This window comes from Hippopotamus amphibius, chromosome 4 (genome assembly GCF_030028045.1).
Source record: "Hippopotamus amphibius kiboko isolate mHipAmp2 chromosome 4, mHipAmp2.hap2, whole genome shotgun sequence".
In the NCBI taxonomy this organism is placed as follows: domain Eukaryota; kingdom Metazoa; phylum Chordata; class Mammalia; order Artiodactyla; family Hippopotamidae; genus Hippopotamus; species Hippopotamus amphibius.
The window spans coordinates 110,585,225-110,593,423 of NC_080189.1; the positions used below are offsets into that span (position 1 = coordinate 110,585,225).

The 8,199-nt window shown below is 38.4% G+C and overlaps 1 long non-coding RNA gene across 1 annotated transcript; it reads right to left on the reverse strand.

Moving 5' to 3' along the window:
* Positions 1–812: 812 nt before the first annotated feature.
* On the reverse strand, positions 813–5,040 carry LOC130850912 (uncharacterized). The gene is made up of 3 exons (XR_009053059.1): positions 4,999–5,040; positions 1,625–1,741; positions 813–943 (listed from the first exon to the last, which is right to left on the reverse strand). It is a non-coding gene; the product is annotated as an uncharacterized LOC130850912 (long non-coding RNA).
* Positions 5,041–8,199: the final 3,159 nt, after the last annotated feature.

Below are 8,199 nucleotides of genomic sequence, written 5' to 3' on the forward strand. Positions count from 1 at the left end.
GCAGGGAAGCACTAAAGATGCAGGCCCTTCAAATCACTGGGTTTATTTTCTCTGTTCTTTTATTGGGACTAGTGTTTGTCATTTGTGGATCGCTCAAACATATTTTTTTCTCTTAAGCAGTGCGTACTGCCAGCTGTACACCAAGTCCTGTGATACACACTCGGAACAGAACTATTCATAGGAAAGGGCTTTTACCCTCTGGTGTCTCATAGTCTGGTTGGAGGGAGGTGATACCTGAGCTGAATTGGGGAGGCATTAAAAATCTATATTTTAGCATCACTTTACTACTGTTGTAAAGACACCAGAGGCACTTGACAATTTCTGTGAAATATTTCTGTCAGATCAGGTTAGGTGAATGCCCACAGGCCCTGAGAGAGCTAAAGGCAGCTGCATCCACTCTCCCCAGCCCACAGGGACAGTTGCCGTAGCCCATGCGCCTTCACTCCAAGGGCAAGTACACCACACAGGTCACGTCTGCGTCCTTGGGAATTTGGAATCTTCAGAACATAAGGGAGAACCAAGTGTTTTTGTTTATAAGATTAATAGTTTTTTTTTAACATGCTTTGTAAAAATTGAGAATAGAGGAAGATAGAATATAGAACTCTCTCTCTCTATCTCTCTCTTCAAGGTCAGAAGTGTTTTCTCTCTCTGTATATCTATCTATCTAGAATACACACACATACACACACACACACATACATATATGTAATGTTTTAAGTATGTTGTCACTTCCTGGGTACTGTTGTATGCAATACATGAGGTCTCAAGGAAAGAAAAATCAGAAAGTGTCTTTTATTTTTACTAATATCCAGTGGAGTAGATTGAATGAATCTTTATGCAGTTAGGAAGCGAATATTTTAATTCCTTCCAATACGTTTATTCTTGATCTTGGATTACGATGTAGTTTGAAGAAAATCCGTGACACGTTTATATGTATCTATGCCTGGAACCAATTAAGAGACAGATGCAGAAGTTTGGTAAATGGAAATTAACGCGCCTGCGAAGTGGGAAGGTGTGGCTGAGGCGTGTAGCACAGAGGCTTCTCAACAATAAACTCAGCAACTAGGCAGTTACCTTCGCAACCACACGCATTTCTGAAAGCTCAGGGCCCCCCTCCCGGAGGCTGGGCTCTCAGGCTAAGTGCACAGATGCCCAGAGCCAACACCCCGGAGACAGAGATGGGAGAAAGGATGGAGCCTGCACAGCCAGCTCCTTTTTTTGGAATTTACCACTCAGGTGATCACTCTTCCTCCCCACCTGGGGAAATTACAGAACTGGCCAAGGGGCCAGGAGGCTGCCCTGGGAGGAGTTCCTTCGTGGAAACATAAGCCAAGGACGGGGGTCATCTTGCCCACTGCACGTGCTCCAGCCCCTTGGTGGACCCTCACTCGCTAGCGGGCTTTTCTGACGTTGTATTCCTGAAGTGCTACCACTCTCCCAATATATGCAATGGTTGCTAATAGGCTCAGGACCGTATGTTTATAAACAGTCAAACAAAGGCTAATAGGCACTGGGATGCAGGTAAGTACCACATTGACCAGAAAGCCAACTCAAGGAAGGCTAACCCCAAAACAGGCACCCAACATTTTCTTTTAAGTAAAGAAGCATCAGCCTTAGCTACTACCTGAAATGTGACATGGGATGATGAGATTTCACTCAGGTTCCATGGCCTTGGGTATATAGTGGGACAGACTTCATGAACTACAACCACTTCTACAAGACAGATTTCATGGAGTTTCACCTGGGAGGAAAAAATAAACAGCCTTTCAATAGCTCCTGTTGAAATAAAAACATGTTGAAGAAAACTTATACCACACATCAAAATAAGCTCTGAGTGGGTTAAAGAGTGGAATATCAAAAAGCTAAAAATAGATAAGAGGAAAAATAATGATGCCTCCATCTTTGGTGTAAAAGAAACAAAGCCTGATGTTTAAAAACTAAAATGGATTTCAAAGTTAAAAAGTAAAATTTACAGCTAAAATACATTAAAAATGTATCCCATAAATTTAAAAACTAAAGCAAATAACACAACTAGAATAAAAACATGCTGGCAAACTAGGAAATACATTTGCACGCGTTATCACAGATGCATTTTAACATTTATCTTAATTTCAAAACAAAACAACCACAGCTCCAAAGGCCATATTTCTAAAGGATATAAACAAATAATTCTCACAATGAAAACGCTATAGAATATAAACATATGAAACATCTTTGATTTTGTAAGAAATATACATTGCAAATTAAAACAATTCAAGGTATGATTTTATACTAACAAATTTAATAAAAGTTATTTTTATTAAAAATATTTTTTCTGTAAGTTGTTAGTTTATAACATTTTTTTTTTTTTTTGCTTTTAAACCTGTAAATAAACCTATGAGTCTGCACAGAAAGAGTGACGGCCATATCCTTTGACTTGGCAATTGCATGATGAGAAATGTAGCCTACAAAGCAAGAGAAGTACAGTGATTAAGAGCAGGAATTCTGGAGCCAGACTGACCGGGTTCAAATGCTAGTTCTGTTATTTATGAACTGTAAATAGTAGAGAAATAAATGCTGGACAAGAACACATACAAATGCAACTGAACAATAAGAAAATGATTCCATAAATTAAAACATGACATTGTGCTCAAATACGACCTAGCCCATCAAAAGGATGATTAAATAAGCTTTGTCAAGAAAACCGTAATAGTACAATCGTAAGTAAAAATGGCGTGCAGGGAAAGACCACGTGTATGGGCACCGTGAACACCACAATTTATAATAGGCATACATTCGTAAGGTAGTATTTTATCGCAGCTGCATTTTGAGTCACTTGTCATTAGGACCTCCGGAAGTTTCTTACGTATGTACAGGATATGTTATAAAGAGGTATAGCTTCAGACAAATCAGGCATTTGTTAACAACCGTTGGATGCTTGCTTGTTCTCATGCTGCTGGGTACTAGGGACACAGAGGGGATCCTTGACTCTGAACGTTCATGGACTGCCAGGATGGGTAAATAACACTGCTACACCGTCACGCTCTTTAACAGGGTCTTGTGCGGGGAGGTGATGTGAATCAGAAAATACTGAGAGGTGGGTTCCTGGGTGGGGTTAGTGAATTACAACACCTAACTGGAGATGAGGGCTCTGAGATGAACAGGGATGCAAAAAGCAATCGCAAATAAAGACACTAAGGAAAAGCTGGATTACATGGAGACAGACAGAGACAGAGAGAGAAACAGAGACGGAGAGACAGAGAAAAAGGGGATAATTTTTTGCGAAGTGTTTCATTATATTTGGGAGATTTTATTGTTCGAAATTAACTCAAGTTTTGTATCAAGTTTTGAGTGCAGTAAGTAGTGTTCTTAGTAAAGGCTGTGATTCGCACAGTACTGGGGATGAAATGGTTAAATGATGAAACCCTGGAGCTACTTCTAGCAGAGAGGACATTCTGGTGGTTTGGTGGGGGGGGGGGGGGGGGAGGGTTTACTGACACATATTTGTATTCAGTAGGAGACTTAGTTTCATCTTGAATTTATAGAAGAGGAAACAAAAATGGCTACAGGCCTAGAACATTCCAAAAGACAGATGCTAGAGGGCTACAATGCAAATGGAGAGACACATTATCTGTGTTAATTCATGACCAATCACTGTGCATTTAAGAGGAAACACTGGAAAAGTAATACTCTTGAAAAATAATTCATGAAGAACTTGCATTTAAAATCTGAACTTCCCACACTTCACAGATGTAGCAACAAAATTTAATTTTCTTTTAATTTTATGATCAAGACCTTTGGACAAAGAAATACACACCAGGGAGAGAGAAGAATTATACAGACAAGGATTAGAGCATGCATAGCAAAGATAAAAGGAACAGTATTGGTACAAGAAGAGAAGAAATTAGGATTGAAACCATCAGAGACTCCCTGAGCCAGCATTTCTAGGTGTTGAAGTTCATCTACTCTCTGAGAATGTTAAAGGGTGTTTAGTTCAAAGAGCAGAGAGGACAAGTAAATTGGGAAATTCTGGGTTAACCAAATACGGTCACGTTTCTATATGACTTTTTCTCAAAGCATTGATGGACTAATACACGTGGAGCTCAAGGGAGCAGAGAGTAAGAATTGAGACTATTTCCCAGTTTATTTCAAGATAGACCCCATTTCTTTCACAGAACAGCTCGTAAGATTAATACTCCACATGTACATTTGGGACCATCTTCTCAAGATAAACTAAGAGTTGTTACATATCTTCAGCGAGGTGGAATTGAAAATTAATACAATATTTTTCTGATCTTTAATTTGTTGTATGGTTCAGTTAACAAAACATACAATAAAATTTTGAGGTATGTATTGAGACGAAGCAATCCCTATTGAACCACTTCAGTCAATGCCCCTTTGGCAAACCAGGGCAGCCTCGGCACTCCTTTGCCTAAGGAGGAAGCTAAGACTTACCCTGTGTTCAAGTGCTTTGGCAACGAGTGGTAGCACTGCATTAGAGACTTTTCAATAACATGGAAACATATTTTATGAAGGGTAGCCTATGTGTGAAGCACGAGATTATAGCTCACAACTCCCCATCTTGGGTCCCTTTATCTGAACTGCAAATATAGTACCTGCAAAATCTACTGGTATCAAGCATGTCGACCACATAAACCAATGCTATAACGTGACAACGATTTGCAGATAAGAGACCCAAATCAACATAAACTAAAAAGCAATACAATGAAATATTACTCAGCCATAAAAGTAATAATATAAGCCATTTGCAGCAACATGGATGGGCCCAGAGATTATCATGCTGAGTGAAGTGAATCAGACAGAGACAGACAGATATTGCATGATATCACTTATATGTGGAATCTAAAACAACGATACAAGTGAACGTAATTACAAAACATAGACTCACAGAAGTGGAGAACAAGTTTGTGGTTACCAAAGGGGGAGGAATAAATTAGGACTAGGGGGTTAACGTATGCACACTACTGTATATAAAGTAGATAATCAACAAGGACCTACTGTATAGCACAGGGAACTCCACTCAGTATCCTGCAATAACCTATAATGGAAAAGAATCTGAAAAGGAGTGTATATATATATATATATACATATATAACTCAATCACTTTGCTGTACACCTGAAACTCACACAACATTGTAAATCAACTATATTTCAATAACAATTTAATTTTTTAAATTAAATAAATGAAAAGCATAAGTAAAATTAGCAAAATATCTCAGGAATCAATTGTTGGGAGGCTCAATATGGCACTAAATCAGCGTCCCAAGAAAACCAACAAAGCAAATACAAACTAGCTAGTAAACCTTCCCCACAGGTCATCAGGCTCGGGGCATAAGCTGTTGGCTAGGATATATCACCGTGCTGACAGCAATCACGGGGCAAACGGAACACGAGCTTCTTCAGTAAACAAGACCGACTGGAAAACTAGGTCTAAAGTCGAGGCTCCAGCACCCCTGAGTCACAAGTGTGCCTCTGGGTGTGGGCAGGCTGTTTCTCTGGGCAAAGCCAGTCACCGTCTCACATCCCCCAGCAGGTCACAAGGGAGCCCTGAGTCTTATTTTTATCCTGTTTCCCAGGAGCAAACATCTGCTGATGACTGTATCCAGGCGCATCTCACTTGATATGATAGAAATGTGTCTGAAACACATCACCGACCACTTTCATCCTTCAAAACATATTTCCAATAGCTTGTGAATAGTTCTATTTTAAGATGTTACCACAAATTATTTTTAATGGGAAGTAAATAGATTTTAAAAGAAAATCACCCCCCAGGGGCCGCCTATTGTGTAAGGCAGGATGTACGTGTGTATCAGCAGGTGTGCAAGGATGCTGTGGCCATTTAGTGCTCCTGTCAACATGATGCAAACAAATGTTACAGGAGAAGAACAGATTTAAGTGGGACACTAATACCTGTGTTTCTTCCAGGCTGTAAAGTTGGAGAGGTAGTTATTATGTTTTATACATTTTTATATCTTTGTATCTTTCTGGCAGTGAACTCTGACATGTTTATGGAGTGAATGAATGAAAAAGTAGCAAAAGGGAAAGGCCATTTCCCAGAAGGCACAATCAGTCCAGTGATTTGAAACAATATATCTCTTTATTGGAGGGCAAATATCATGTATATTTAGCTACATATTTGATGTCTCATGTAATCTCCAGTGCCCCTGTACTTGCTCTGCAGAAAACATATGTGGGTTGGAAATGAAAAGGCCAAAATGCCGTTTGGAGTTGTCGCTCTTGATCTGCAGGGTGAAGACTCTCCTCATCAAATCTGCTCTCTCTGGCTCATCCATGAAAAGCTGATTGGAAGCATCTTTTAGAAATTAGCCCACTATTCCTCCCCAGCTTACTTATCCTATCACTGATTTCTGGAATCTTTGTGTTGAAGACTATTTCTAAGTATTGTTTAAGCAAGATTCCCTATTTTAGGATTGACTTCTAAAGATAGAAATCTTGTGTAACACCAGGCCAGTCTCCCAACTAATAATCAATGAATCAAGGGCCATGGACATTTTTAAGACCCTTGATACATTTTAAGCCAATTGTGAGAAAGACTCGTGATTTGCACACCCAAAAGCAAAGTCTAAGAGTTCAGCTCAGCCCATTACACCTTTTGAAATGTATGAAAAGAAAAAAGTCACCTATAGTATCTTAGCATTTTCATGTCTTTGATCATTGATGACATTGGCTTTTCCTCAATTGCATTATTCATTGATATTTCCTCTTTGTCGTCTGCTAAGGTTCTTTGCCCATTTTTATTGGAGTTGAGTGTTTGCAAACTCTCATGCTTGTTTGCATATCTGTTTGTTTTCTATGGTTTGCCTTTTGTCTTGATTTTAGGTTTTTCATGTGCAGAAACGAAACATTTTATGCAGTCCAATCTGAAATATTTTTGTTTGTAATTTTTGCCTTGAACTTTTAAGCGAACCAAACCCATAACTGATATTCATGAATTTGCCTCTAATCACTTTATCTTTTCTTTCTAAACGCTCCTCCTGTTCCTCTTCACTCTTCTCCATCTGTTTATTTACTCATCATATCTTTGTCTGATGCACCTGGACCTTCTGGACTGTATAACCTGAGACAAGAATGTGAGTCCAATAAGCCAAGTCCTTTCCCTTGGTCTATAATGCAATGTAATCATGTATTAAATTCTTAATGCCATCCTTGTGTCTCTAAGAGGCCTTTTTGAGGACACACGTTGGACAGGAAGTTAACATTTAGGATTAGCACTTTCAGTTTGAAAAGTTTCTAGTCTGACTCTCCCACATACCTGACACCTTGTGGCGTCTGCATTTTGATGGTACAGCACTGATGTTTCATCCAGCAGAGAATTACTTTGTGGATTTCTTTCACTTCATGCCCATTGCTTTTTCTTTAAGACTCATCTTGAGATAGCTTCTCCAAGAAGCTTTCCTTCTTTTTTTTTTTAATTTTTATTTTATATTGGAGTGTAGTTGATTGGCAGTGTTGCGTTGGCTTCGGGTGTGCCGCAGGTGATTTGATTACGTATATACATATATCTATCAAAGCTTTCCTTCTTAGCTCCCTCTTCTCAAATAATTCCTCAGCTTCATATTCCCTTGTCAATTTGCATATAGTATTTGATGTAAAATAACCATCACCTGGTAATATGAATTTATTCATTCTGAACAAATTAATTTTTTTCTCTGAAACTTAAAAAAAAAATCATATACCAGATTCTTACAGATGGTTTGGGTTCTCAACCTTATGGCATAATGATGTTTTTTTACCCGATCAACACTAATGAAGTCATGTAATTATTAGAGGTTAACAATACTTTTACATTTAGTGGTAAAAGTTGTCACATCACTCTCCTTTTTTAAAACAGTCTTAACCATTGATGATTTTCATGTATTCACCCATATTTTTATATATCTTGTGTTGTCATTTACGGTAGAATATCTTTATTTTTTGCATCTCTCTAATAATCCCATTGAAGTACATCTTCATATTTAGGACGGGCAGAATTATGGTAGTAAAACTTATTTTATACCATGTGGGGTTTTTTTCAGATTTACTTAAAAATGCATACCTGTTTCACTAAAAGGTTTGTTTTAAAATACTGGCCCACAGATATTTTCTCTGGTCCATTCTATCTGCTTAGTATTTGTGTTTCGAAATGCTTCTGTAGAATAAAAACCAATTCTCCTACTATGTATTTTCTTTGACACATAA